Genomic DNA, 26547 nt, shown 5'->3' with positions numbered 1-26547 from the left:
ACTGAAGGCACCAACTACAAACTGAGCTCCCTGTTCATGGAAGCGGGGTTATAGAGGAGGATGCGCTGAGCATCTTGGGAACAGTCAAAAGCTTTGAGTCGGTTGGTGCCTCAGATCAAGATCCTACTCTACACCCCAATGTGAATCCTTGTGGAGTCCTGTGTACCCCACAGAAGAAATTAATGTGTCACACCCATTGGCAGCAACCTTAGAATAGCTGCTGATGGGCACAATTGAGAAAGGAAGGGGGGGGGGACATTTGAATCCAGCACATAGATGCAATTCAAATATGTAATTTGTACCTTCCTATTTTAAAATATAATGGATGAACTTCACCCTGTGAGAACAATCTTCATGATCAAGAGATCTCATATGCAAAATAAGTATGAGTTGGGATAGGGCTGGGGAGGGTGGCTGCTCGGGCAGCCCCTCCCCCATCAAGTTAAGGAGATTCAACTGAGGAAGCACAAGGGAACTCTCGTCTGGGGACAACAACTGCAGGGAGACCACATCTTTTCAGATGAACATGGGAGGGCGGAAGGCTGCCTAATACTGAAGCACCATCAAATATCAAACCATATGCAACAACTAGTACAAGCATTCCTGGGGGAAGGTCTGCAGCAGACGGATTTGCATACGGTGATGTCATCCAAGCAGTGGGCCAAAGTTGGCTGGAACCCTCATCTGCATATGAAAAGAGAAAAGGGGCATGCAGGGCATGGTGGCCTTTTGCGGTGCTTGGATGACCCCTAGTTCGCATTAAACACCCCCACCCTCCTTTGGTGTGGGGCTCATGTTGGCTATGCCCCAGCCCCTGAAGCATTCAAGCTGATTTCTTGCAGCAGCTGGGCACTGTAACAGCTCCAGAGCTGCTCTGTAAGGCAACTAAAAGGGTGTGGGCCCTGCAGCACTACCTGTAGTTCGCATTGTGCGTTGGAAGGCACAAAGTAAGCAGACGGGAGAAGTCAGGATAGTGCGCAAGGGCATAGAAGGGAGTGGCTCCAGAAAAGAGAAGTGGAAACAGACAGCAAACTAGGCTGGAGAGAGACCTGAGACAAAGAGATCTGAATTATACGAGAGCCGACCAGGGGAAACACAAATTATGCAATCAAGTTTCCCACATTTGGGGAAATCACAGGAGCAGCACACCCAGAGTGCAATGGGTGAGCCTTGCCCTGGGAGAAGCACCTTCATGATCATAGTATCTCACCTGGCAGGTAAGTAGGAGTTGGGCTAGAGCTGGGGAGGGTCACTGCTCGGGCACCCCCCTGTCAAGTGAAGGAGATCCAACTGAGGCAGCACAAGGGAACTCTCGAAAGAAGAACAAGGCTAGAGGAATATATGAGACAAAGAAATCTGACTTTTACCAGAGCTGACCAGAGGAAAACACAAACACAGTCCCCCACTACCACAAAAAATGCAGGCGAGTTTCCCACATTTGGGGAAATCACAGGGGTCAGCATACCCAGAATGCAATGAATGAACCTCACCCTGGGTGAACAATCTTCATGACCATGGTGTCTCCTATGCAAAATAAGTATGATTTGGGATAGGGCTGGGAGGGCCGCTGCTCAGGCACATCTCTGTCAAGTAAAGGAGATTCAACTGAGGCAGCACAAGGGAACTCTCATCTGGGGACAACAACTGCAGGGAGAACACATATTTTCAGATGAACATGGGAGGGCAGAAGGCTGCCTAATACTGAAGCACCCCCAAACAACAAACCAAATGCAACAACTAGTGCAAGCATTCCTGGGGGATGGCCTGCAGCAGATGGATTTGCATATGGTGATGTCATCCAAGCAGTGGGTCAAAGTTGGCTTCAACCCTCATCTGCATATGAAAAGAGAAAAGGGGCGTGCAGGGCATGGCGGCCTTTTGCGGTGCTTGGATTACCCCTAGTTCGCATTAAACACCCCCACCCACCTTTGGTGTGGGGCTCATGTTGGCCATGCCCCATCCCCTGAAGCATTCAAGCTGATTTCTTGCAGCAGCTGGGCACTGTAACAGCTCCAGAGCTGCTCTTTAAGGCAAGTAAAAGATTGTGTGGGCCCTGCAGCACTACCTGTAGTTTGCATTGTGCATTGGAAGGCACAAAGTAAGCAGACGGGAGGAGAAGTCAGGATAGTGCACAAGGGTATAGAAGGGAGGGGCTCAAGATAAAAGAAGTGGAAACAGACAGCAAACTAGGCTGGAGAAAGACCTGAGACAAAGAGATCTGAATTATACGAGAGCCGACCAGAGGAAACACAAATTATGCAGTCAAGTGTCCCACATTTGGGGAAATCGTAGGAGCAGCACACCCAGAGTGCAATGGGTGAGCCTTGCCCTGGGAGAAGCACCTTCCTGATCATAGTATCTCACCTGGCAGGTAAGTAGGAGTTGGGCTAGAGCTGGGGAGGGTCGCTGCTCGGGCACCCCCCTGTCAAGTGAAGGAGATCCACCTGAGGCAGCACAAGGGAACTCTCGAAAGAAGAACAAGGCTAGAGGAAAATCTGAGACAAAGAAATCTGAGTTTTAACAGAGCTGACCAGAGGAAAGCACAAACACAGTCCCCCACTACCACAAATAATGCAGTCGAGTTTCCCACATTTGGGTAAATCACAGGGGTCAGCATACCCAAAATGCAATGAATGAACCTCACCCTGGGAGAACAATCTTCATGACCATGGTATCTCCTATGCAAAATAAGTATGATTTGGGATAGGGCTGGGGAGGGCCGCTGCTCATGCACATCTCTGTCAAGTAAAGGAGATTCAACTGAGGCAGCACAAGGGAACTCTCATCTGGGGACAACAACTGCAGGGAGAACACATATTTTCAGATGAACATGGGAGGGCAGAAGGCTGCCTAATACTGAAGCACCCCCAAACAACAAACCAAATGCAACAACTAGTGCAAGCATTCCTGGGGGAAGTTCTGCAGAAGACGGATTTGCATACGGTGATGTCATCCAAGCAGTGGGCCAAAGTTGGCTGGAACCCTCATCTGCATATGAAAAGAGAAAAGGGGTATGCAGGGCATGGCGGCCTTTTGCGGCGCTTGGATGACCCTTAGTTCGCATTAAACACCCCCACCCTCCTTCGGTGTGGGGCTCATGTTGGCCATGCCCCATCCCCTGAAGCATTCAAGCTGATTTCTTGCAGCAGCTTGGCACTGTATCAGCTCCAGAGCTGCTCTGTAAGGCAAGTAAAAGGGTGTGGGCCCTGCAGCACTACCTGTAGTTTGCATTGTGCATTGGAAGGCACAAAGTAAGCAGACAGGAGGAGAAGTCAGGATAGTGCACAAGGGTATAAAAGCGAGTTTCCCACATTTGGGAAAATCACAGGGGTCAGCATACCCAGAATGCAATGAATGAACCTCACCCTGGGAGAACAATCTTCATGACCATGGTATCTCCTATGCAAAATAAGTATGATTTGGGATAGGGCTGGGGAGGGCCGCTGCTCAGGCACATCTCTGTCAAGTAAAGGAGATTCAACTGAGGCAGCACAAGGGAACTCTCATCTGGGGACAACAACTGCAGGGAGAACACATATTTTCAGATAAAAATCTTGGTCATGCTCTGGTTTCTCTTCAGAACGAACAAATCTTTCGCCTTTTATTAAAGATTTCCGTGGAGAGGAGCAAAACCGAGTTTTATCTCAATTTTTGCATGCCCCATCTTTTTGGGGTTTCTTTTATCGGTTTAAAGATAGAATGAGTGTGCTTTAATGTAAGCTCATTTGCATAGAAATGACAGTAAATGTTTGTTTCTTTTCAAACAGAACTTTCTTGACCATGCTACTTGCTTGAAAGATCTGGGAGCACATGGAATACAGTACAAACCATGCTTATAGCAAGGAGAAGCCAGGTGAGAAATCTGCTTACTTTCAAGTTGGGCGCTCACTTTGATCTGAATGAGGACTGCTGGCACAGCATTTAGGCGACAGGTGGAATCTTGGTCATGCTCTGGTTTCTCTTCAGAACGAACAAATCTTTCGCCTTTTATTAAAGATTTCTGTGGAGAGGAGCAAAACTGAGTTTTATCTCAATTTTTGCATGCCCCATATTATTGGGGTTTCTTTTATCAGTTTCTTGTTAGCTTTAATGTATGTTTATTTGCATAACAATGACTATAAATGTCTGTTTCTTTTCAAGCAGAACTTTCTTGACCATTCTAATTGCTTGAAAGATCTGGGAGCACATGGAAAAGAGTACAAACCATGCTTATAGCAAGGGGAAGCCTGGTGAGAAATCTGCTTTCTTTCTTTCAAATTGGGTGCTCACTTTGCGCTGAATGAGGACTGCTGGCATGGCACTCAGGCGACAGGTGGAATCTTAGTCATACTCTGGTTTCTCTTCAAAACGAACAGATCTTTCGCCTTTTACTAAAGATTTCCGTGGAGAGGAGCAAAACTGAGTTTTATCTCAATTTTTGCATGCTCCGTCTTATTGGGGTTTCTTTTATCGGTTTAAAGATAGAACGAGTGTGCTTTAATGTAAGCTCATTTGCATAGAAATGACAGTAAATGTTTGTTTCTTTTCAAACAGAACTTTCTTGACTATACTAAATGCTTGAAAGATCTGGGAGCACATGGAAAAGAGTACAAACCATGTTTACAGCAAGGGGAAGCCTGGTGAGAAATCTGCTTTCTTTCTTTCAAATTGGGTGCTCACTTTGAGCTGAATGAGGACTGCTGGCATGGCACTCAGGCGACAGGTGGAATCTTGGTCATGTTCTGGTTTCTCTTCAGAACGAACAAATCTTTCGCCTTTTACTAAAGATTTCCGTGGAGAGGAGCAAAACTGAGTTTTATCTCAATTTTTGCATGCCCCATCTTATTGGGATTTTATTTTATCGGTTTAAAGATAGAACGAGTGTGCTTTAATGTAAGCTCATTTGCATAGAAATGACAGTAAATGTTTGTTTCTTTTCAAACAGAACTTTCTTGACCACACTAATTGCTTGAAAGATCTGGGAGCACATGGAAAAGAGTACAAACCATGTTTATAGCAAGGGGAAGCCTGGTGAGAAATCTGCTTTCTTTCTTTCAAATTGGGTGCTCACTTTGAGCTGAATGAGGATTGCTGGCATGGCACTCAGGCGACAGGTGGAATCTTGGTCATGCTCTGGTTTCTCTTCAAAACGAACAGATCTTTCGCCTTTTACTAAAGATTTCCGTGGAGAGGAGCAAAACTGAGTTTTATCTCAATTTTTGCATGCTCCGTCTTATTGGGGTTTCTTTTATCGGTTTAAAGATAGAACGAGTGTGCTTTAATGTAAGCTCATTTGCATAGAAATGACAGTAAATGTTTGTTTCTTTTCAAACAGAACTTTCTTGACTATACTAATTGCTTGAAAGATCTGGGAGCACATGGAAAAGAGTACAAACCATGTTTATAGCAAGGGGAAGCCTGGTGAGAAATCTGCTTTCTTTCTTTCAAATTGGGTGCTCACTTTGAGCTGAATGAGGACTGCTGGCATGGCACTCAGGCGACAGGTGGAATCTTGGTCATGTTCTGGTTTCTCTTCAGAACGAACAAATCTTTCGCCTTTTACTAAAGATTTCCGTGGAGAGGAGCAAAACTGAGTTTTATCTCAATTTTTGCATGCCCCATCTTATTGGGGTTTTATTTTATCGGTTTAAAGATAGAACGAGTGTGCTTTAATGTAAGCTCATTTGCATAGAAATGACAGTAAATGTTTGTTTCTTTTCAAACAGAACTTTCTTGACCACACTAATTGCTTGAAAGATCTGGGAGCACATGGAAAAGAGTACAAACCATGTTTATAGCAAGGGGAAGCCTGGTGAGAAATCTGCTTTCTTTCATTCAAATTGGGTGCTCACTTTCAGCTGAATGAGAACTGCTGGCATGGCACTCAGGCGACAGGTGGAATCTTGGTCATGCTCTGGTTTCTCTTCAGAACTAACAAATATTTCGCCTTTTATTAAAGATTTCCGTGGAGAGGAGCAAAACTGAGTTTTATCTCAATTTTTGCATGCCCCATATTATTGGGGTTTCTTTTATCAGTTTAAAGACAGAACGAGTGTGCTTTCTTGTTAGCTTTAATGTAAGTTTATTTGCATAACAATGACAGTAAATGTTGTTTCTTTTCAAACAGAACTTTCTTGACCATGCTACTTGCTTAAAGGTCTGGGAGCACATGGAAAACAGTACAAACCATGCAGTATCACAAGAGCCTTTATTTGATCTTTCATGAAGATAGAGCAGAATTGAGGACACGTCAACAATTTCTGCCGAAGGTGGTTCATCTTTCCACATGGTGCCTTTGGCCACTGACACCTTCGTTGAGTCAAAGTCTCTGGCTGTGGTCAGAACTTTGAAAATGTATGTCACCAGAACGGTTCAGATTAGGAAAACAGAGGCTCTGTTTGTCCTGTATGCTCCCAACAGGATTTGGTGTCCTGCTTCCATGCAGACCATTATGCGCTGGATCTGTGGTAAGATTCAGCATGCTCGTTCCACGGCAGGATTGCCGTTACTGAAGTAGGTGAAGACCCATTCTACTAGAAAGGTGGGTTCATCCTTGGCAGCTGGTCGGGGAGTCTCGGCATTGCAACTTTGCCGAGCAGCTATTTAGTAAACACTTTTGCTAAGTTTTACAAGTTTGATACCTTGGCTGATGATAACCTTAAGTTGGGTCATTCGGTGCTGCAGAGTCGTACGCACTCTCCCACCCGTTCAAGAGCTTTGGTATAACCCCATGGTTCTTAATGTGACCCCAGCATCCTCTAGGTCGTATGAGAAAATAGGATTTTAATACCTACCGGTAAATCCTTTTCTCTTAGTCTGTAGAGGATGCTGGGCACCCGTCCCAGTCCATACTGTGTCTGCAGTTATTACTTGTGGTTATACACATGTTGTGTTATGGTTCTGGTCAGCTTTTTGCTGCAATTGTTCATGCCGTTGGCTTGTGTTCTGTTGAATGCCACGTTCTGCGGCATGTTTAAGGTGTGAGCTGGTAAGATGCTCACCTTAGTTTAACAATAAATCCTTTCCTCGAAATGTCCGTCTCCCTGGGCACAGTTCCTATAACTGGAGTCTGGAGGAGGGGCATAGAGGGAAGAGCCAGTTCACACCCTTTGAAAGTCTTAAAGTGCCCATGTATCTTGCGGATCCCGTCTATACCCCATGGTTCTTAATGTGACCCCAGCATCCTCTACGGACTAAGAGAAAAGAATGCCCTTGCGCACTATCCTGACTTCTCCTCCCGTCTGCTTACTTTGTGCCTTCCAACGCACAATGCGAACTACAGGTGGTGCTGCAGGGCCCACACCCTTTTACTTGCCTTACAGAACAGCTCTGGAGCTGTTACAGTGCCCAGCTGCTGCAAGAAATCAGCTTGAATGCTTCAGGGGATGGGGCATGGCCAACATGAGCCCCACACCAAAGGAGGGTGGGGGTGTTTAATGTGAACTAGGGGTCATCCAAGCACTGCAAAAGGCCGCCATGCCCTGCATGCCCCTTTTCTCTTTTCATATGCAGATGAGGGTTCCAGTCAACTTTGGCCCACTGCTTGGATAACATCACCGTATGCAAATCCGTCTGCTGCAGACCTTCCCCCAGGAATGCTTGTACTAGTTGTTGCATATGGTGCTTCAGTATTAGGCAGCCTTCCGCCCTCCCATGTTCATCTGAAAAGATGTGGTCTCCCTGCAGTTGTTGTCCCCAGATGAGAGTTCCCTTGTGCTTCCTCAGTTGAATCTCCTTAACTTGACGGGGGAGGTGCTGCCCGAGCAGCCCTCCCCAGCCCTATCCCAACTCATATTTATTTTGCATATGAGATCTCTTGATCATGAAGATTGTTCTCACAGGGTGAGGTTCATCCATTATATTTTAAAATAGGAAGGTACGAATTACATATTTGAATTGCATCTATGTGCTGGATTCAAATGTCCCCCCCCCCTTCCTTTCTCAATTGTGCCCGTCAGCAGCTATTCTAAGGTTGCTGCCAATGGGTGTGACACATTAATTTCTTCTGTGGGGTACACTGGACTCCACAAGGATTCACATTGGGGTGTAGAGTAGGATCTTGATCTGAGGCACCAACCGGCTCAAAGCTTTTGACTGTTCCCAAGAAGCTCAGTGCATTCTCCTCTATAACCCCGCTTCCATGAACAGGGAGCTCAGTTTGTAGTTGGTGCCTTCAGTAGCAGGCCAATTAACAGGGGCCTGCCTCAGGCAGCCTATTCTTAGCTATTAATTTTGACAAGAAAAGAAGAACTTGTTTTATGAGAATCTACAAGGGCTGCAGCAGGCTAGGTCTAATAGACATCTTTACTGCAGCTTCATCACTCCCAGCGGCGCTGTATACTCCCGTGCCCTGGTTGCTGGGTCACTGCAGCGGAGGCTCCGGTTTCATCCTAAGGTCAGTCACACACACACCACCCTTCCGGATCACGAGGCCGCTGCTGAAGGGGAGCGAGGCCGTAGGGGGTGGGCCGTGTGCGCACTGCGGTGGACACTGATTACTGGGCAGCCGCTCCACTAGCCACCAGGTACAGTTAAGGAGCACAGGTCTGGGGGTTTTTCTCCTATATTAACCCAATTTTGTACTGCCCGCAGCGCATTGTGATAGGTAATAGGGCCTGATTCAGGTTGGATTGCAATCACAATAAGCGATCCAACTGCAAAAATTGCTAAGAGCATACGCATGTGCCTGCATTTTCTGCGGCACCCCGCAGAGAATGTGATCGCCTCTGCCTGTCAATCGGGGCGGGGAAGGGGGGGAGAGGTGGGTCAGCAACACTCCATTTCCAAGTCAGGGATGGAGCGGTGCGGGGGCAAGGCTTCAAAATGGGGTCTGCAACGGAGGAGACACAGGGGGCGTGGTCACAGCGACTGTATGACATCACATTCAGCCGCTGTGATCACAAAAATGGTGGCGGCTTCCTGCGCGCACATACAGTCTGCACCAGCAGGAGCCTACACCATTTTTTATGATCACGCTGAACTGCAGTGCGACTGCAATTACAGCATGGTCAAGAAGGGAGGCGTCATGCTGGGTGGCCATGCCCTGTCACTTTGCAGGAGCCAGCACCGCTCACACACTAGTCCCCGGGTGCAGCCCCCAACCCCCGGGACACCCGGAGCAACAAAATGTAGATTCAGGCCACCAGGCCACGCCCCTACCTATGAAACCATGCCTCCTTTTTACCATTGCACTGCTTATCTGCGCGCACTGCATTACAATCTCCCTCGCCACCTCTCTGGGTGTCACCAGTGATAGTGACACCTCTGCCATGCTTGTAGCAGCTGGTCCTAAGATCTACGCCTCAAACCCTGAGTGTTTGCCCTTGTGACTTGTTGATCATCATAGCGAAGCAGATGCTTACAGAAAACTGCAGGGGCTTAGATTGAAAATAAAAAAATTGATAGGGTATAAGGTAGAGAGGAGCGGGTTCGGTTCTCCGAGAACCGAATTCCCCACGAACTCCACGTGGTTTACACTGGTCCGAGGCAGGCTCGGTTGTTCCCGCCTGACTCGGAAAACCTGAACAAGGGAAAATGTCATCATCCCGCTGTCGGATTCTCGCGAGATTCGGATTCCATATAAAGAGCTGCGCGTTGCTGCCATTTTTACTCGTGCATTGAAGAGAGAGCGGAGAGGACGTGGCTATGTTCTCTCAGTGGAAATCTCAATATCAGTGCTCAGTATCAGTGGTTACTTATTGCTGCTCAGTAATACTAGTAGTGTGTCTCTCCTGCTCAGTGTCAGTTCTCAGTAGTATCCTCATCAGTGCTCAGTATCACTGTTCATTGTCTTGTGCTGCATTGTGTTGCTCAGCATAATACAGTACATTACTAATAGTCCAGTGCTGCATCTTGCTGCTCAGTGTCAGTTCTAGTATCCTCATCAGTGCTCACTATCACTGCTCATTGCATTGTGGTGTTCTGTATACTACAATAACATAGTAATATAGTAACATAGTTTTTGAGGTTGAATAGAGGCAAATTGCCCATCGTGTTCAACCTGTTTTAAGTTGTGATGATTCTACATACTTGCTGAATAATGTTTTATGACTAGTTAGCTACTATAACTCATGTTACCCCCGGATTAACCATGTTGATATTTTAAGTATTATAACCTTGGATAGCTTTTTCATTCAGAAATGTATCCATTCCTTTTTTAAATCCAATTACAGAGTCCGCCATTACCACCTTCCCTGGCAGGGAATTCCACATCCTGATTGCCCTAACAGTGAAGAAACCTTTCCTCCATTGCGTTCTGAACTTTCCTCCAGTCGCAGCGAGTGACCACGTGTTCTTTTAATAAATAATTCCTCTGATAACTCTTTGTTATGTATCTTTACATATTTGAAGATATTAATAATATCTCCTCTTAGGCACCTCTTTTCTAGTGTATAAATATTCAGCCTAGTAAGTCTTTCCTTATAGTCCAGTACTTTAAGGCCTTTAATCAATTTAGTCTTCAGGATCTCTGACACTTCCATGAGCAGCAGAGTAGTGCAATGGAAGCATGCTGGGCCCATAACCCAGAGGTCGATTGATCGAAACTATCCTCTGCTATGTGCATTTTTTTTTTTATAATTAAAGTAATCAAAAACTGGGATTGATATTTTGGCACTTTTATTTTTACTTAAAGTACAATAACTTTTATCATTTTAATTTGTTTTAATAGTATATTGACAGCATTGTTTTCTTTAAAAAATCCACTTAATTTTCTTTACCCTATTACTGAAATGGTAATTGACAAAAACAAACTACATTGTCACCAGAAGAGCAATGCAAAATGTACAAGTGATATATGAAAATCATCTTCCATCTTGAATTTCAATGATGCATTGGGACAACAATTTGTGAGAAACATCTTCACCCATAAAGAAAGATTTTCTTAATTCCTTACCTGTGTGCTGATTAGATATCACCTTGTTTTCACATTAAACAGACTTCCCCATGAGGAAGCAGCAAGGATGCAGTGACGTTTCCTGGTGTCAACCTGTATTATTTCAGTAGACATTGAAATGAGGATGCATCTTTGATGCCTTTCCAATGAAGCAAGTTTAATTCAGTAATAGGTGAAAAACCATTCCTACAAAGGTGTTAATCAGAGACTTGGCTATGTGGACACTTTTCAGAGAGCAAATTTGTTAGCATAAACATAAAATCAGAAAATGAAGAGCTGTTTAATCACTCAATTGGACTTTTCTGCCAGCATAATTTTTTTTCTCTGCAACTCACTGCTAAATTGTGCTTCCTAGCTGTTTTTTTATAAAATCACTTAATCAAATCTAACTCTGATTACATCAGAGAAGGCCAGGTACCCTACACCATAAGGGGGGTTTTTGAAATTTTGACTTGTCTACTTAAAGATCACCAAAATCTGATTACAAGGTCAATTACATCCCTGGGTGGGATTGAACCACCAACCTTTTGGTTAATAGCCAAACATGCTAACCGATTGCGCCACAGAGACACCTTGCGAAAGTCAATACTGACAAAGGCTAATAAGCATTCATCTAGAACGTTTCCTAGAAAAACTTTAAAAAGTCAATAATCTGGAGAATTTTTGTAAGAAACACATTGGTACTTTCCCATGATGAGTGAGTGCTTCAGGATTTCTTGCACTTACATGGGCTATTAACCAAAAGGTTGGTGGTTCAATCCCACCCAGGGATGTAATTGACCTTGTCATCAGATTTTGGTGATCTTTAAGTAGACAAGTCAAAATTTCAAACCCCCTCTTATGGTGTAGGGTACCTGGCCTTCTCTGACGTAATCAGAGTTAGATTTAATTAAGTGATTTTATAAAAAACAGCTAGGAAGCACAATTTAGCAGTGGGTTGCAGAGAAAAAAATAACATTTTAAACCTACCGGTAATTTTTTTTTCTCGTAGTCCGTAGAGGATGATGGGGACTCCGTAAGGACCATGGGGGATAGACGGGCTCCGCAGCAGACATGGGCACTTTAAGAAAGACTTTAGATCTGGGTGTGCACTGGCTCCTCCCTCTATGCCCCTCCTCCATACCTCAGTTAGAGAAACTGTGCCCAGAGGAGACGGACAGTACGAGGAAAGGATTTTTGTTAATCCAAGGTCAAGATTCATACCAGCCACACCAATCACACCGTATAACTTGTGATATACTACCCAGTTAACAGTATGAAAACAACATAGCATCAGTCCAAGACCGATGAAAACTAACATATAACCCTTATGTAAGCAATAACTATATACAAGTCTTGCAGAAGTAGACCGCACTTGGGACGGGCACCCAGCATCCTCTACGGACTACGAGAAAAAGATTTACCGGTAGGTTTAAAATCTTATTTTCTCTTACGTCCTAGAGGATGCTGGGGACTCCGTAAGGACCATGGGGATTATACCAAAGCTCCCAAACGGGCAGGAGAGTGCGGATGACTTTGCAGCACCGATTGAGCAAACAGGAGGTCCTCCTCAGCCAGGGTATCAAACTTATAGAACTTTGCAAAGGTGTTTGAACCAACTTTGACCCACTGCTTGGATGACATCACCATATGCAAATCCATCTGCGGCAGGCCTTCCCCCAGGAATGCTTGCACTAGTTGTTGCATTTGGTTTGTTGTTTGGGGGTGCTTCAGTATTAGGCAGCCTTCTGCCCTCCCATGTTCATCTGAAAATATGTGTTCTCCCTGCAGTTGTTGTCCCCAGATGAGAGTTCCCTTGTGCTGCCTCAGTTGAATCTCCTTTACTTGACAGAGATGTGCCTGAGCAGCGGCCCTCCCCAGCCCTATCCCAAATCATACTTATTTTGCATAGGAGATACCATGGTCATGAAGATTGTTCTCCCAGGGTTAGGTTAATTCATTGCATTCTGGGTATGCTGACCCCTGTGATTTCCCCAAATGTGGGAAACTCAACTGCATTATTTGTGGTAGTGGGGGACTGTGTTTGTGCTTTCCTCTGGTCAGCTCTGGTAAAAGTCAGATTTCTTTGTCTCAGATCTTCCTCTAGCCTTGTTCTTCTTTCGAGAGTTCCCTTGTGCTGCCTCAGTTGGATCTCCTTCACTTGACAGGGGGGTGCCCGAGCAGCGACCCTCCCCAGCTCTAGCCCAACTCCTACTTACCTGCCAGGTGAGATACTATGATCATGAAGATGCTTCTCCCAGGGCAAGGCTCACCCATTGCACTCTGGGTGTGCTGCCCCTGCGATTTCCCCAAATGTGGGAAACTTGACTGCATAATTTGTGTTTCCCCTGGTCGGCTCTCATATAATTCAGATCTCTTTGTCTCAGGTCTCTCTCCAGCCTAGTTTGCTGTCTGTTTCCACTTCTTTTTTCTTGAGCCCCTCCCTTCTATACCCTTGTGCACTATCCTGACTTCTCCCGTCTGCTTACTTTGTGCCTTCCAACGCACAATACAAACTACAGGTAGTGCTGCAGGGCCCACACCCTTTTACTTGCTTTACAGAGCAGCTCTGGAGCTGTTACAGTGCCCAGCTGCTGCAAGAAATCAGCTTGAATGCTTCAGGGGCTGGGGCATAGCCAACATGAGCCCCACACCGAAGGAGGGTGGAGGTGTTTAATGCGAACTAGGGGTCATCCAAGCGCCGCAAAAGGCCGCCATGCCCTGCACACCCCTTTATTCTTTTCATATGCAGACGAGGGTTGAAGCCAACTTTGACCCACTGCTTGGATGACATCACCATATTCAAATCCATCTGCTGCAGGCCTTCCCCCAGGAATGCTTGCACTAGTTGTTGCATTTGGTTTGTTGTTTGGGGGTGCTTCAGTATTAGGCAGCCTTCTGCCCTCCCATGTTCATCTGAAAATATGTGTTCTCCCTGCAGTTGTTGTCCCCAGATGAGAGTTCCCTTGTGCTGCCTCAGTTGAATCTCCTTTACTTGACAGAGATGTGCCTGAGCAGCGGCCCTCCCCAGCCCTATCCCAAATCATACTTATTTTGCATAGGAGATACCATGGTCATGAAGATTGTTCTTCCAGGGTTAGGTTCATTCATTGCATTCTGGGTATGCTGACCCCTGTGATTTCCCCAAATGTGGGAAACTCAACTGCATTATTTGTGGTAGTGGGGGACTGTGTTTGTGCTTTCCTCTGGTCAGCTCTGGTAAAAGTCAGATTTCTTTGTCTCAGATCTTCCTCTAGCCTTGTTCTTCTTTCGAGAGTTCCCTTGTGCTGCCTCAGTTGGATCTCCTTCACTTGACAGGGGGGTGCCCGAGCAGCGACCCTCCCCAGCTCTAGCCCAACTCCTACTTACCTGCCAGGTGAGATACTATGATCATGAAGATGCTTCTCCCAGGGCAAGGCTCACCCATTGCACTCTGGGTGTGCTGCCCCTGCGATTTCCCCAAATGTGGGAAACTTGACTGCATAATTTGTGTTTCCCCTGGTCGGCTCTCATATAATTCAGATCTCTTTGTCTCAGGTCTCTCTCCAGCCTAGTTTGCTGTCTGTTTCCACTTCTTTTTTCTTGAGCCCCTCCCTTCTATACCCTTGTGCACTATCCTGACTTCTCCCATCTGCTTACTTTGTGCCTTCCAACGCACAATGCAAACTACAGGTAGTGCTGCAGGGCCCACACCCTTTTACTTGCTTTACAGAGCAGCTCTGGAGCTGTTACAGTGCCCAGCTGCTGCAAGAAATCAGCTTGAATGCTTCAGGGGCTGGGGCATAGCCAACATGAGCCCCACACCGAAGGAGGGTGGAGGTGTTTAATGCGAACTAGGGGTCATCCAAGCGCCGCAAAAGGCCGCCATGCCCTGCACACCCCTTTTTTCTTTTCATATGCAGACGAGGGTTGAAGCCAACTTTGACCCACTGCTTGGATGACATCACCATATGCAAATCCATCTGCTGCAGGCCTTCCCCCAGGAATGCTTGCACTAGTAGTTGCATTTGGTTCGTTGTTTGGGGGTGCTTCAGTTTTAGGCAGCCTTCTGCCCTCCCATGTTCATCTGAAAATATGTGTTCTCCCTGCAGTTGTTGTCCCCAGATGAGAGTTCCCTTGTGCTGCCTCAGTTGAATCTCCTTTACTTGACAGAGATGTGCCTGAGCAGCGGCCCTCCCCAGCCCTATCCCAAATCATACTTATTTTGCATAGGAGATACCTTGGTCATGAAGATTGTTCTCCCAGGGTGAGGTTCATTCATTGCATTCTGGGTATGCTGACCCCTGTGATTTCCCCAAATGTGGGAAACTCGACTGCATTATTTGTGGTAGTGGGGGACTGTGTTTGTGCTTTCCTCTGGTCAGCTCTGGTAAAAGTCAGATTTCTTTGTCTCAGATCTTCCTCTAGCCTTGTTCTTCTTTCGAGAGTTCCCTTGTGCTGCCTCAGTTGGATCTCCTTCACTTGACAGGGGGTGCCCAAGCAGCAATCCTCCACAGCTCTAGCCCAACTCCTACTTACCTGCCAGGTGAGATACTATGATCTTCACTGTTAGGGCAATCAGGATGTGGAATTCCCTGCCAGGGAAGGTGGTAATGGCGGACTCTGTAATTGGATTTAAAAAAGGAATGGATACATTTCTGAATGAAAAAGCTATCCAAGGTTATAATACTTAAAATATCAACATGGTTAATCCGGGGGTAACATGAGTTGTAGTAGTTAACTAGTCATAAAACATTATTCAGCAAGTATGTAGAATCATCACAACTTAAAACAGGTTGAACACGATGGGCAATTTGCCTCTTTTCAACCTCAAAAACTATATTACTATATGTTACTATATTACTATGTTACTGTAGTATACAGAACACCACAATGTAATGAGCAGTGATAGTGAGCACTGATGAGGATACTAGAACTGACACTGAGCAGCAAGATGCAGCACTGGACTATTAGTAATGTACTGTAGTATGCTGAGCACCACAATGCAGCACAAGACAATGAGCAGTGATACTGAGCACTGATGAGGATACTACTGAGAACTGACACTGAGCAGGAGAGACACACTACTAGTATTACTGAGCAGCAATAAGTAACCACTGATACTGAGCACTGATATTGAGATTTCCACTGAGAGAACATAGCCACGTCCTCTCCGCTCCCTCTTCAATGCACGAGTAAAAATGGCGGCAACGCGCAGCTCTTTATATGAAATCCGAATCTCGCGAGAATCCGACAGCGGGATGATGACATTTTCCCTTGTTCAGGTTTTCCGAGTCAGGCGGGAACAACCGAGCCTGCCTCGGACCAGTGTAAACCACGTGGAGTTCGTGGGGAATTCGGTTCTCGGAGAACCGAACCCGCTCCTCTCTACCTTATACCCATATATTTTTTTATTTTCAATCTAAGCCCCTGCAGTTTTCTGTAAGCATCTGCTTCGCTATGATGATCAACAAGTCACAAGGGCAAACACTCAGGGCTTGAGGCGTAGATCTTAGGACCAGCTGCTACAAGCATGGCAGAGGTGTCACTATCACTGGTGACACCCAGAGAGGTGGCGAAGGAGATTGTAATGCAGTGCGCGCAGATAAGCAGCGCAATGGTAAAAAGGAGGCATGGTTTCATAGGTAGGGGCGTGGCCTGGTGGTGTGAATCTACATTTTGTTGCTCCGGGTGTCCCGGGGGTTGGGGGCTGCACCCGGGGACTAGTGTGTGAGCGGTGCTGGCTCCTGCACAGTGACAGGACATGGCCACCCAGCATGACGCCTCCCTTCTTGACCAATCTGTAATTGCAGTCGCACTGCAGTTCAGCGTGATCATAAAAAATGGTGTAGCCTCCTGCTGGTGCAGACTGTATGTGCGCGCAGGAAGCCGCCACCATTTTTGTGATCACAGCGGCTGAATGTGATGTCATACAGCCGCTGTGACCACGCCCCCTGTGTCTCCTCCGTTGCAGACCCCATTTTGAAGCCTTGCCCCCGCACCGCTCCATCCCTGACTTGGAAATGGAGTGTTGCTGACCCCCCTCTCCCCCCCTGCCCCGATTGACAGGCAGAGGCGATCGCATTCTCTGCGGGGTGCCGCAGAAAATGCAGGCACATGCGTATGCTCTTAGCAATTTTTGCAGTTGGATCGCTTACTGTGATTGCAATCCAACCTGAATCAGGCCCTATTACCTATCACAATGCGCTGCGGGCAGTACAAAATTGGTTTAATATGGGAGAAAAAACCCCAGACCTGTGCTCCTTAACTGTACCTGGTGGCTCGTGGAGCGGCTGCCCAGTAATCAGTGTCCACGCTAGTGCGCACACGGTCCACCCCCTACGGCCACGCTCCCCTTCATCAGCGGCCTCGTGATCCGGAAGGGCGGTGCGTGTGTGACTGACCTTAGGAAGAAACCGGAGCCTCCGCTGCAGTGACCCAGCAACCAGGGCACGGGAGTATACAGCGCCGCTGGGAGTGATGAAGCTGCAGTAAAGATGTCTATTAGACCTAGCCTGCTGCAGCCCTTGTAGATTCTCATAAAAAAAGTTCTTATTTTCTTGTCAAAATTAATAGCTAAGAATAGGCTGCCTGAGGCAGGCCCCTGTTAAGTGGCCTGCTACTGAAGGCACCAACTACAAACTGAGCTCCCTGTTCATGGAAGCGGGGTTATAGAGGAGAATGCGCTGAGCATCTTGGGAACAGTCAAAAGCTTTGAGCCGGTTGGTGCCTCAGATCAAGATCCTACTCTACACCCCAATGTGAATCCTTGTGGAGTCCAGTGTACCCCACAGAAGAAATTAATGTGTCACACCCATTGGCAGCAACCTTAGAATAGCTGCTGACGGGCACAATTGAGAAAGGAAGGGGGGGGGGACATTTGAATCCAGCACATAGATGCAATTCAAATATGTAATTTGAACCTTCCTATTTTAAAATATAATGGATGAACTTCACCCTGTGATAACAATCTTCATGATATAGAGATCTCATATGCAAAATAAGTATGAGTTGGGATAGGGCTGGGGAGGGTGGCTGCTCGGGCAAGCCCCTCCCCCGTCAAGTTAAGGAGATTCAACTGAGGAAGCACAAGGGAACTCTCGTCTGGGGACAACAACTGCAGGGAGACCACATTTTTTCAGATGAACATGGGAGGGCGGAAGGCTGCCTAATACTGAAGCACCATCAAATATCAAACCATATGCAATAACTAGTACAAGTATTCCTGGGGGAAGGTCTGCAGGAGACGAATTTGCATACGGTGATGTCATCCAAGCAGTGGGCCAAAGTTGGCTGGAACCCTCATCTGCATATGAAAAGAGAAAAGGGTTATGCAGGGCATGGCGGCCTTTTGCGGCGCTTGGATGACCCCTAGTTCGCATTAAACACCTCCACCCTCCTTCGGTGTGGGGCTCATGTTGGCTATGCCCCAGCCCCTGAAGCATTCAAGCTGATTTCTTGCAGCAGCTGGGCACTGTAACAGCTCCAGAGCTGCTCTGTAAGGCAAATAAAAGGGTGTGGGCCCTGCAGCACTACCTGTAGTTCGCATTGTGCGTTGGAAGGCACAAAGTAAGCAGACGGGAGAAGTCAGGATAGTGCGCAAGGGCATAGAAGGGAGCGGCTCAAGAAAAGAGAAGTGGAAACAGACAGCAAACTAGGCTGGAGAGAGACCTGAGACAAAGAGATCTGAATTATACGAGAGCCGACCAGGGGAAACACAAATTATGCAGTCAAGTTTCCCATATTTGGGGAAATCGCAGGGGCAGCACACCCAGAGTGCAATGGTTGAGCCTTGCCCTGGGAGAAGCACCTTCAAGATCATAGTATCTCACCTGGCAGGTAAGTAGGAGTTGGGCTAGAGCTGGGGAGGGTCGCTGCTCGGGCACCCCCCTGTCAAGTGAAGGAGATCCAACTGAGGCAGCACAATGGAACTCTCGAAAGAAGAACAAGGCTAGAGGAAGATCTGAGACAAAGAAATCTGACTTTTACCAGAGCTGACCAGCGGAAAACACAAACACAGTCCCCAACTACCACAAATAATGCAGGCGAGTTTCCCACATTTGGGTAAATCACAGGGGTCAGCATACCCAGAATGCAATGAATGAACCTCACCCTGGGTGAACAATTTTCATGACCATGGTGTCTCCTATGCAAAATAAGTATGATTTGGGATAGGGCTGGGGAGGGCCGCTGCTCAGGCACATCTCTGTCAAGTAAAGGAGATTCAACTGAGGCAGCACAAGGGAACTCTCATATGGGGACAACAACTGCAGGGAGAACACATATTTTCAGATGAACATGGGAGGGCAGAAGGCTGCCTAATACTGAAGCACCCCCAAACAACAAACCAAATGCAACAACTAGTGCAAGCATTCCTGGGGGAAGGCCTGCAGCAGATGGATTTGCATATGGTGATGTTATCCAAGCAGTGGGTCAAAGTTGGCTTCAACCCTCATCTGCATATGAAAAGAGAAAAGGGGCGTGCAGGGCATGGCGGCCTTTTGCGGTGCTTGGATGACCCCTAGATCGCATTAAACACCCCCACCCTCCTTTGGTGTGGGGCTCATGTTGGCCATGCCCCATCCCATGAAGCATTCAAGCTGATTTCTTGCAGCAGCTGGGCACTGTAACAGCTCCAGAGCTGCTCTGTAAGGCAAGTAAAAGGGTGTGGGCCCTGCAGCACTACCTGTAGTTTGCATTGTGCATTGGAAGGCACAAAGTAAGCAGACGGGAGGAGAAGTCAGGATAGTCCACAAGGGTATAGAAGGGAGGGGCTCAAGAAAAAAGAAGTGGAAACAGAGAGCAAACTAGGCTGGAGAGAGACCTGAGACAAAGAGATCTGAATTATACGAGAGCCGACCAGAGGAAACACAAATTATGCAGTCAAGTGTCCCACATTTGGGGAAATCGTAGGAGCAGCACACCCAGTGTGCAATGGGTGAGCCTTGCCCTGGGAGAAGCACCTTCCTGATTATAGTATCTCACCTGGGTGTGCTGCCCCTGCGATTTCCCCAAATGTGGGAAACTTGACTGCATAATTTGTGTTTCCCCTGGTCGGCTCTCATATAATTCAGATCTCTTTGTCTCAGGTCTCTCTCCAGCCTAGTTTGCTGTCTGTTTCCACTTCTTTTTTCTTGAGCCCCTCCCTTCTATACCCTTGTGGACTATCCTGACTTCTCCTCCTGACTGCTTACTTTGTGCCTTCCAATGCACAATGCAAACTACAGGTAGTGCTGCAGGGCCCACACCCTTTTACTTGCCTTACAGAGCAGCTCTGGAGCTGTTACAGTGCCAAGCTGCTGCAAGAAATCAGCTTGAATGCTTCAGGGGCTGGGGCATGGCCAACATGAGCCCCACACCGAAGGAGGGTGGGGGTGTTTAATGCGAACTAAGGGTCATCCAAGCGCCGCAAAAGGCCGCCATGCCCTGCATACCCCTTTTCTCTTTTCATATGCAGATGAGGGTTCCAGCCAACTTTGGCCCAATGCTTGGATGACATCACTATATGCATATCCGTCTTCTGCAGACCTTCCCCCAGGAATGCTTGTACTAGTTGTTGCATTTGGTTTGTTGTTTGGGGGTGCTTCAGTATTAGGCAGCCTTCTGCCCTCCCATGTTCATCTGAAAATATGTGTTCTCACTGCAGTTGTTGTCCCCAGATGAGAGTTCCCTTGTGCTGCCTCAGTTGAATCTCCTTTACTCTAAAACTTGTAAAACTTAGCAAAAGTGTTTACTAAATAGCTGCTCGGCAAAGTTGCAATGCCGAGACTCCCCGACCAGCTGCCCAGGATGAACCCACCTTTCTAGTAGAATGGGTCTTCACCTAATTCAGTAACGGCAATCCTGCCGTGGAATGAGCATGCTGAATCTTACCACAGATCCAGCGCATAATTGTCTACATGGAAGCAGGACACCCAATCCTGTTGGGAGCATACAGGACAAACAGAGCCTCTGTTTTCCTAATCTGAACCGTTCTGGTGACATAAATTTTCAAAGTTCTGACCACAGCCAGAGACTTTGACTCAACGAAGGTGTCAGTGGCCAAAGGCACCATGTGGAAAGATGAACCACCTTCGGCAGAAATAGTTGACGTGTCCTCAATTCTGCTCTATCTTCATGAAATATCAAATAAAGGCTCTTGTGATACTGCATGGTTTGTACTGTTTTCCATGTGCTCCCAGATCTTTCAAGCAAGAAGCATGGTCAAGAAAGTTCTGTTTGAAAAGAAACAACATTTACTGTCATTGTTATAGAATTTGGGAGAAAAAACAAGAAGAAATCTGCACTGTTGACGCACTGGACAGAATGAATGAATCATAAAATATAACCTTTATTAAGTATGTATTAAAATTGGATAAATATTAATATTATTATCCCAAACTGCAGTGAAACATAAAGGTTAAAATCACAGAACTAACATACATGTGCATAAGAAGAATAAAGAGATGTGAAAAAAAGGTTTAAAAAGCGTGTCCGTGTGTGATTATTTTTGAAGGCACAACCCTGGCGGGGTTGTTTATATAGACATATATGTTGCTAATAATCACTTTCTAGCGTAATGTTATTAAATAGCTGTTAGTATCTATGTCGTCAGGTACCACTGGGTCGTATCCTATATACTCCTGTGGGAAACTTGACTGCATAATTTGTGTTTCCCCTGGTCGGCTCTCGTATAATTCAGATCTCTTTGTCTCAGGTCTCTCTCCAGCCTAGTTTGCTGTCTGTTTCCACTTCTCTTTTCTTGAGCCGCTGCCTTCTATGCCCTTGTGCACTCTCCAGACTTCTCCTGTCTGCTTACTTTGTGCCTTCCAACGCACAATGCAAACTACAGGTAGTGCTGCAGGGCCCACACCCTTTTACTTGCCTTACAGAGCAGCTCTGGAGCTGTTACAGTGCCCAGCTGCAGCAAGAAATCAGCTTGAATGCTTCAGGGGCTGGGGCATAGCCAACATGAGCCCCACACCGACGGAGGGTGGAGGTGTTTAATGCAAACTAGGGGTCAGCCAAGCGCCGCAAAAGGCCGCCATGCCCTGCATGCCCCTTTTCTCTTTTCATATGCAGACGAGGGTTGAAGCCAACTTTGACCCACTGCTTGGATGACATCACCATATGCAAATCCATCTGCGGCAGGCCTTCCCCCAGGAATGCTTGCACTAGTTGTTGCATTTGGTTTGTTGTTTGGGGGTGCTTCAGTATTAGGCAGCCTTCTGCCCTCCCATGTTCATCTGAAAATATGTGTTCTCCCTGCAGTTGTTGTCCCCAGATGAGAGTTCCCTTGTGCTGCCTCAGTTGAATCTCCTTTACTTGACAGAGATGTGCCTGAGCAGCGGCCCTCCCCAGCCCTATCCCAAATCATACTTATTTTGCATAGGAGATACCATGGTCATGAAGATTGTTCTCCCAGGGTTAGGTTCATTCATTGCGTTCTGGGTATGCTGACCTCTGTGATTTCCCCAAATGTGGGAAACTCAACTGCATTATTTGTGGTAGTGGGGGACTGTGTTTGTGCTTTCCTCTGGTCAGCTCTGGTAAAAGTCAGATTTCTTTGTCTCAGATCTTCCTCTAGCCTTGTTCTTCTTTCAAGAGTTCCCTTGTGCTGCCTCAGTTGGATCTCCTTCACTTGACAGGGGGGTGCCCGAGCAGCGACCCTCCCCAGCTCTAGCCCAACTCCTACTTACCTGCCAGGTGAGATACTATGATCATGAAGTTGCTTCTCCCAGGGCAAGGCTCACCCATTGCACTCTGGGTGTGCTGCCCCTGCGATTTCCCCAAATATGGGAAACTTGATTGCATAATTTGTGTTTCCCCTAGTCGGCTCTCATATAATTCAGATCTCTTTGTCTCAGGTCTCTCTCCAGCCTAGTTTGCTGTCTGTTTCCACTTCTTTTTTCTTGAGCCCCTCCCTTCTATACCCTTGTGCACTATCCTGACTTCTCCTCCTGTCTGCTTACTTTGTGCCTTCCGATGCACAATGCAAACTACAGGTAGTGCTGCAGGGCCCACACCCTTTTACTTGCCTTACAGAGCAGCTCTGGAGCTGTTACAGTGCCAAGCTGCTGCAAGAAATCAGCTTGAATGCTTCAGGGGCTGGGGCATGGCCAACATGAGCCCCACACCGAAGTAGGGTGGGGGTGTTTAATGCGAACTAAGGGTCATCCAAGCGCCGCAAAAGGCCGCCATGCCCTGCATACCCCTTTTCTCTTTTCATATGCAGATGAGGGTTCCAGCCAACTTTGGCCCACTGCTTGGATGACATCACTGTATGCAAATCCGTCTTCTGCAGACCTTTTCCCAGGAATGCTTGTACTAGTTGTTGCATTTGGTTTGTTGTTTGGGGGTGCTTCAGTATTAGGCAGCCTTCTGCCCTCCCATGTTCATCTGAAAATATGTGTTCTCCCGGCAGTTGTTGTCCCCAGATGAGAGTTCCCTTGTGCTGCCTCAGTTGAATCTCCTTTACTTGACAGAGATGTGCCTGAGCAGCGGCCCTCCCCAGCCCTATCCCAAATCATACTTATTTTGCATAGGAGATACCATGGTCATAAAGATTGTTCTCCCAGGGTTAGGTTCATTCATTGCATTCTGGGTATGCTGACCCCTGTGATTTCCCCAAATGTGGGAAACTCAACTGCATTATTTGTGGTAGTGGGGGACTGTGTTTGTGTTTTCCTCTGGTCAGCTCTGGTAAAAGTCAGATTTCTTTGTCTCAGATCTTCCTCTAGCCTTGTTCTTCTTTCGAGAGTTCCATTGTGCTGCCTCAGTTTGATCTCCTTCACTTGACAGGGGGGTACCCGAGCAGCGACCCTCCCCAGCTCTAGCCCAACTCCTACATAACTGCCAGGTGAGATACTATGATCATGAAGGTGCTTCTCCCAGGGCAAGGCTCACCCATTGCACTCTGGGTGTGCTGCTCCTGCGATTTCCCCAAATGTGGGAAACTTGACTGCATAATTTGTGTTTCCCCTGGTCGGCTCTTGTATAATTCAGATCTCTTTGTCTCAGGTCTCTCTCCAGCCTAGTTTGCTGTCTGTTTCCACTTCTCTTTTCTTGAGCCGCTGCCTTCTATGCCCTTGTGCACTCTCCTGACTTCTCCTGTCTGCTTACTTTGTGCCTTCCAACGCACAATGCAAACTACAGGTAGTGCTGCAGGGCCCACACCCTTTTACTTGCCTTTCAGAGCAGCTCTGGAGCTGTTACAGTGCCCAGCTGCTGCAAGAAATCAGCTTGAATGCTTCAGGGGCTGGGGCATAGCCAACATGAGCCCCACACCGACGGAGGGTGGAGGTGTTTAATGCGAACTAAGGGTCATCCAAGCGCCGCAAAAGGCCGCCATGCCCTGCATACCCCTTTTCTCTTTTCATATGCAGATGAGGGTTCCAGCCAACTTTGGCCCACTGCTTGGATGACATCACCGTATGCAAATACGTCTTCTGCAGACCTTCCCCCAGGAATGCTTGTACTAGTTGTTGCATTTGGTTTGTTGTTTGGGGTGCTTCAGTATTAGGCAGCCTTCTGCTCTCCCATGTTCATCTGAAAATATGTGTTCTCCCTGCAGTTGTTGTCCCCAGATGAGAGTTCTCTTGTGCTGCCTCAGTTGAATCTCCTTTACTTGACAGAGATGTGCCTGAGCAGCGGCCCTCCCCAGCCCTATCCCAAATCATACTTATTTTGCATAGGAGATACCATGGTCATGAAGATTGTTCTTCCAGGGTGAGGTTCATTCATTGCATTCTGGGTATGCTGACCCCTGTGATTTCCCCAAATGTGGGAAACTCGACTGCATTATTTGTGGTAGTGGGGGACTGTGTTTGTGCTTTCCTCTGGTCAGCTCTGGTAAAAGTCAGATTTCTTTGTCTCAGATCTTCCTCTAGCCTTGTTCTTTTTTTGAGAGTTTCCTTGTGCTGCCTCAGTTGGATTTCCTTCACTTGACAGGGGGGTGCCCGAGCAGCGACCCTCCCCAGCTCTAGCCCAACTCCTACTTACCTGCCAGGTGAGATACTATGATCAGGAAGGTGCTTCTCCCAGGGCAAGGCTCACCCATTGCACTCTGGGTGTGCTGCTCCTACGATTTCCCCAAATGTGGGACACTTGACTACATAATTTGTGTTTCCTCTGGTCGGCTACTCGTATAATTCAGATCTCTTTGTCTCAGGTCTCTCTCCAGCCTAGTTTGCTGTCTGTTTCCACTTCTCTTTTCTTGAGCCCCTGCCCTTGCCCTTGTGCACTCCCCTGACTTCTCCTGTCTGCTTACTTTGTGCCTTCCAACGCACAATGCAAACTACAGGTAGTGCTGCAGGGCCAACACCCTTTTACTTGCCTTACAGAGCAGCTCTGGAGCTGTTACAGTGCCCAGCTGCTGCAAGAAATCAGCTTGAATGCTTCAGGGGCTGGGGCATAGCCAACATGAGCCCCACACCGACGGAGGGTGGAGGTGTTTAATGCGAACTAAGGGTCATCCAAGCGCCGCAAAAGGCCGCCATGCCCTGCATACCCCTTTTCTCTTTTCATATGCAGATGAGGGTTCCAGCCAACTTTGGCCCACTGCTTGGATGACATCACCGTATGCAAATCCGTCTTCTGCAGACCTTTTCCCAGGAATGCTTGTACTAGTTGTTGCATTTGGTTTGTTGTTTGGGGGTGCTTCAGTATTAGGCAGCCTTCTGCTCTCCCATGTTCATCTGAAAATATGTGTTCTCCCTGCAGTTGTTGTCCCCAGATGAGAGTTCCCTTGTGCTGCCTCAGTTGAATCTCCTTTACTTGACAGAGATGTGCCTGAGCAGCGGCCCTCCCCAGCCCTATCCCAAATCATACTTATTTTGCATAGGAGATACCATTGTCATGAAGATTGTTCTCCCAGGGTGAGGTTCATTCATTGCATTCTGGGTATGCTGACCCCTGTCATTTCCCCAAATGTGGGAAACTCGACTGCATTATTTGTGGTAGTGGGGGACTGTGTTTGTGCTTTCCTCTGGTCAGCTCTGGTAAAAGTCAGATTTCTTTGTCTCAGATCTTCCTCTAGCCTTGTTCTTTTTTCGAGAGTTTCCTTGTGCTGCCTCAGTTGGATCTCCTTCACTTGACAGGGGGGTGCCCGAACAGCGACCCTCCCCAGCTCTAGCCCAACTCCTACTTACCTGCCAGGTGAGATACTATGATCAGGAAGGTGCTTCTCCCAGGGCAAGGCTCACCCAATGCACTCTGGGTGTGCTGCTCCTACGATTTCCCCAAATGTGGGACACTTGATTACATAATTTGTGTTTCCTCTGGTCGGCTCTCGTATAATTCAGATCTCTTTGTCTCAGGTCTCTCTCCAGCCTAGTTTGCTCTCTGTTTCCACTTCTCTTTTCTTGAGCCGCTCCCTTCTATGCCCTTGTGCACTATCCTGACTTCTCCCGTCTGCTTACTTTGTGCCTTCCAACGCACAATGCAAACTACAGGTAGTGCTGCAGGGCCCACACCCTTTTACTTGCTTTACAGAGCAGCTCTGGAGCTGTTACAGTGCCCAGCTGCTGCAAGAAATCAGCTTGAATGCTTCAGGGGCTGGGGCATAGCCAACATGAGCCCCACACCGAAGGAAGGTGGAGGTGTTTAATGCAAACTAGGGGTCATCCAAGCGCCGCAAAAGGCCGCCATGCCCTGCACACCCCTTTTTTATTTTCATATGCAGACGAGGGTTGAAGCCAACTTTGACCCACTGCTTGGATGACATCACCATATGCAAA

General features: G+C 47.2%; 25 non-coding genes and 4 pseudogenes across 25 annotated transcripts; 20 read left to right on the top strand and 9 right to left on the bottom strand.

The window, feature by feature from the left end:
* Nucleotides 1–1062: 1062 nt before the first annotated feature.
* On the bottom strand, nt 1063–1225 carry LOC135033821 (U1 spliceosomal RNA). The gene has a single exon (XR_010229152.1). It is a non-coding gene; the product is annotated as a U1 spliceosomal RNA (small nuclear RNA).
* Nucleotides 1226–1377: 152 nt separating this feature from the next.
* On the bottom strand, nt 1378–1541 carry LOC135033729 (U1 spliceosomal RNA). Its single transcript, XR_010229068.1, has one exon. It is a non-coding gene; the product is annotated as a U1 spliceosomal RNA (small nuclear RNA).
* Nucleotides 1542–2216: 675 nt separating this feature from the next.
* Nucleotides 2217–2379, bottom strand: LOC135033777 (U1 spliceosomal RNA). Its single transcript, XR_010229117.1, has one exon. It is a non-coding gene; the product is annotated as a U1 spliceosomal RNA (small nuclear RNA).
* A 152-nt stretch (nt 2380–2531) lies between these two features.
* Nucleotides 2532–2695, bottom strand: LOC135033728 (U1 spliceosomal RNA). The gene has a single exon (XR_010229067.1). It is a non-coding gene; the product is annotated as a U1 spliceosomal RNA (small nuclear RNA).
* Nucleotides 2696–3288: 593 nt separating this feature from the next.
* On the bottom strand, nt 3289–3416 carry LOC135033865 (U1 spliceosomal RNA; annotated as a pseudogene).
* A 144-nt stretch (nt 3417–3560) lies between these two features.
* Nucleotides 3561–3676, top strand: LOC135033891 (U5 spliceosomal RNA). The gene has a single exon (XR_010229208.1). It is a non-coding gene; the product is annotated as a U5 spliceosomal RNA (small nuclear RNA).
* Nucleotides 3677–3946: 270 nt separating this feature from the next.
* LOC135033898 (U5 spliceosomal RNA) lies at nt 3947–4062 on the top strand. The gene has a single exon (XR_010229215.1). It is a non-coding gene; the product is annotated as a U5 spliceosomal RNA (small nuclear RNA).
* Nucleotides 4063–4326: 264 nt separating this feature from the next.
* LOC135033882 (U5 spliceosomal RNA) lies at nt 4327–4442 on the top strand. The gene has a single exon (XR_010229200.1). It is a non-coding gene; the product is annotated as a U5 spliceosomal RNA (small nuclear RNA).
* Nucleotides 4443–4716: 274 nt separating this feature from the next.
* LOC135033884 (U5 spliceosomal RNA) lies at nt 4717–4832 on the top strand. Its single transcript, XR_010229202.1, has one exon. It is a non-coding gene; the product is annotated as a U5 spliceosomal RNA (small nuclear RNA).
* Nucleotides 4833–5107: 275 nt separating this feature from the next.
* On the top strand, nt 5108–5223 carry LOC135033893 (U5 spliceosomal RNA). Its single transcript, XR_010229210.1, has one exon. It is a non-coding gene; the product is annotated as a U5 spliceosomal RNA (small nuclear RNA).
* Nucleotides 5224–5497: 274 nt separating this feature from the next.
* LOC135033878 (U5 spliceosomal RNA) lies at nt 5498–5613 on the top strand. Its single transcript, XR_010229196.1, has one exon. It is a non-coding gene; the product is annotated as a U5 spliceosomal RNA (small nuclear RNA).
* Nucleotides 5614–5888: 275 nt separating this feature from the next.
* On the top strand, nt 5889–6004 carry LOC135033908 (U5 spliceosomal RNA). Its single transcript, XR_010229224.1, has one exon. It is a non-coding gene; the product is annotated as a U5 spliceosomal RNA (small nuclear RNA).
* Nucleotides 6005–11369: 5365 nt separating this feature from the next.
* TRNAN-AUU (transfer RNA asparagine (anticodon AUU)) lies at nt 11370–11443 on the bottom strand. The gene has a single exon. It is a non-coding gene; the product is annotated as a tRNA-Asn (tRNA).
* Nucleotides 11444–12747: 1304 nt separating this feature from the next.
* Nucleotides 12748–12911, top strand: LOC135033901 (U1 spliceosomal RNA). The gene has a single exon (XR_010229217.1). It is a non-coding gene; the product is annotated as a U1 spliceosomal RNA (small nuclear RNA).
* A 152-nt stretch (nt 12912–13063) lies between these two features.
* On the top strand, nt 13064–13205 carry LOC135033787 (U1 spliceosomal RNA; annotated as a pseudogene).
* A 692-nt stretch (nt 13206–13897) lies between these two features.
* On the top strand, nt 13898–14061 carry LOC135033938 (U1 spliceosomal RNA). The gene has a single exon (XR_010229254.1). It is a non-coding gene; the product is annotated as a U1 spliceosomal RNA (small nuclear RNA).
* A 152-nt stretch (nt 14062–14213) lies between these two features.
* LOC135033786 (U1 spliceosomal RNA) lies at nt 14214–14355 on the top strand (annotated as a pseudogene).
* Nucleotides 14356–15047: 692 nt separating this feature from the next.
* Nucleotides 15048–15211, top strand: LOC135033935 (U1 spliceosomal RNA). Its single transcript, XR_010229251.1, has one exon. It is a non-coding gene; the product is annotated as a U1 spliceosomal RNA (small nuclear RNA).
* A 3304-nt stretch (nt 15212–18515) lies between these two features.
* Nucleotides 18516–18678, bottom strand: LOC135033837 (U1 spliceosomal RNA). Its single transcript, XR_010229165.1, has one exon. It is a non-coding gene; the product is annotated as a U1 spliceosomal RNA (small nuclear RNA).
* Nucleotides 18679–18830: 152 nt separating this feature from the next.
* On the bottom strand, nt 18831–18994 carry LOC135033744 (U1 spliceosomal RNA). The gene has a single exon (XR_010229083.1). It is a non-coding gene; the product is annotated as a U1 spliceosomal RNA (small nuclear RNA).
* Nucleotides 18995–19668: 674 nt separating this feature from the next.
* Nucleotides 19669–19824, bottom strand: LOC135033870 (U1 spliceosomal RNA). Its single transcript, XR_010229188.1, has one exon. It is a non-coding gene; the product is annotated as a U1 spliceosomal RNA (small nuclear RNA).
* A 2361-nt stretch (nt 19825–22185) lies between these two features.
* LOC135033703 (U1 spliceosomal RNA) lies at nt 22186–22349 on the top strand. Its single transcript, XR_010229043.1, has one exon. It is a non-coding gene; the product is annotated as a U1 spliceosomal RNA (small nuclear RNA).
* A 152-nt stretch (nt 22350–22501) lies between these two features.
* On the top strand, nt 22502–22636 carry LOC135033847 (U1 spliceosomal RNA; annotated as a pseudogene).
* Nucleotides 22637–23338: 702 nt separating this feature from the next.
* Nucleotides 23339–23502, top strand: LOC135033697 (U1 spliceosomal RNA). The gene has a single exon (XR_010229037.1). It is a non-coding gene; the product is annotated as a U1 spliceosomal RNA (small nuclear RNA).
* A 152-nt stretch (nt 23503–23654) lies between these two features.
* LOC135033834 (U1 spliceosomal RNA) lies at nt 23655–23817 on the top strand. Its single transcript, XR_010229162.1, has one exon. It is a non-coding gene; the product is annotated as a U1 spliceosomal RNA (small nuclear RNA).
* Nucleotides 23818–24487: 670 nt separating this feature from the next.
* LOC135033930 (U1 spliceosomal RNA) lies at nt 24488–24651 on the top strand. Its single transcript, XR_010229246.1, has one exon. It is a non-coding gene; the product is annotated as a U1 spliceosomal RNA (small nuclear RNA).
* A 152-nt stretch (nt 24652–24803) lies between these two features.
* LOC135033819 (U1 spliceosomal RNA) lies at nt 24804–24967 on the top strand. The gene has a single exon (XR_010229150.1). It is a non-coding gene; the product is annotated as a U1 spliceosomal RNA (small nuclear RNA).
* Nucleotides 24968–25635: 668 nt separating this feature from the next.
* Nucleotides 25636–25799, top strand: LOC135033721 (U1 spliceosomal RNA). Its single transcript, XR_010229061.1, has one exon. It is a non-coding gene; the product is annotated as a U1 spliceosomal RNA (small nuclear RNA).
* Nucleotides 25800–25951: 152 nt separating this feature from the next.
* On the top strand, nt 25952–26114 carry LOC135033856 (U1 spliceosomal RNA). The gene has a single exon (XR_010229177.1). It is a non-coding gene; the product is annotated as a U1 spliceosomal RNA (small nuclear RNA).
* Nucleotides 26115–26547: the final 433 nt, after the last annotated feature.

Source organism: Pseudophryne corroboree, unplaced genomic scaffold (genome assembly GCF_028390025.1).
Source record: "Pseudophryne corroboree isolate aPseCor3 unplaced genomic scaffold, aPseCor3.hap2 scaffold_576, whole genome shotgun sequence".
NCBI classification, from domain to species: Eukaryota; Metazoa; Chordata; class Amphibia; order Anura; family Myobatrachidae; genus Pseudophryne; species Pseudophryne corroboree.
This window is presented reverse-complemented; position numbering and strand designations above follow the sequence as displayed.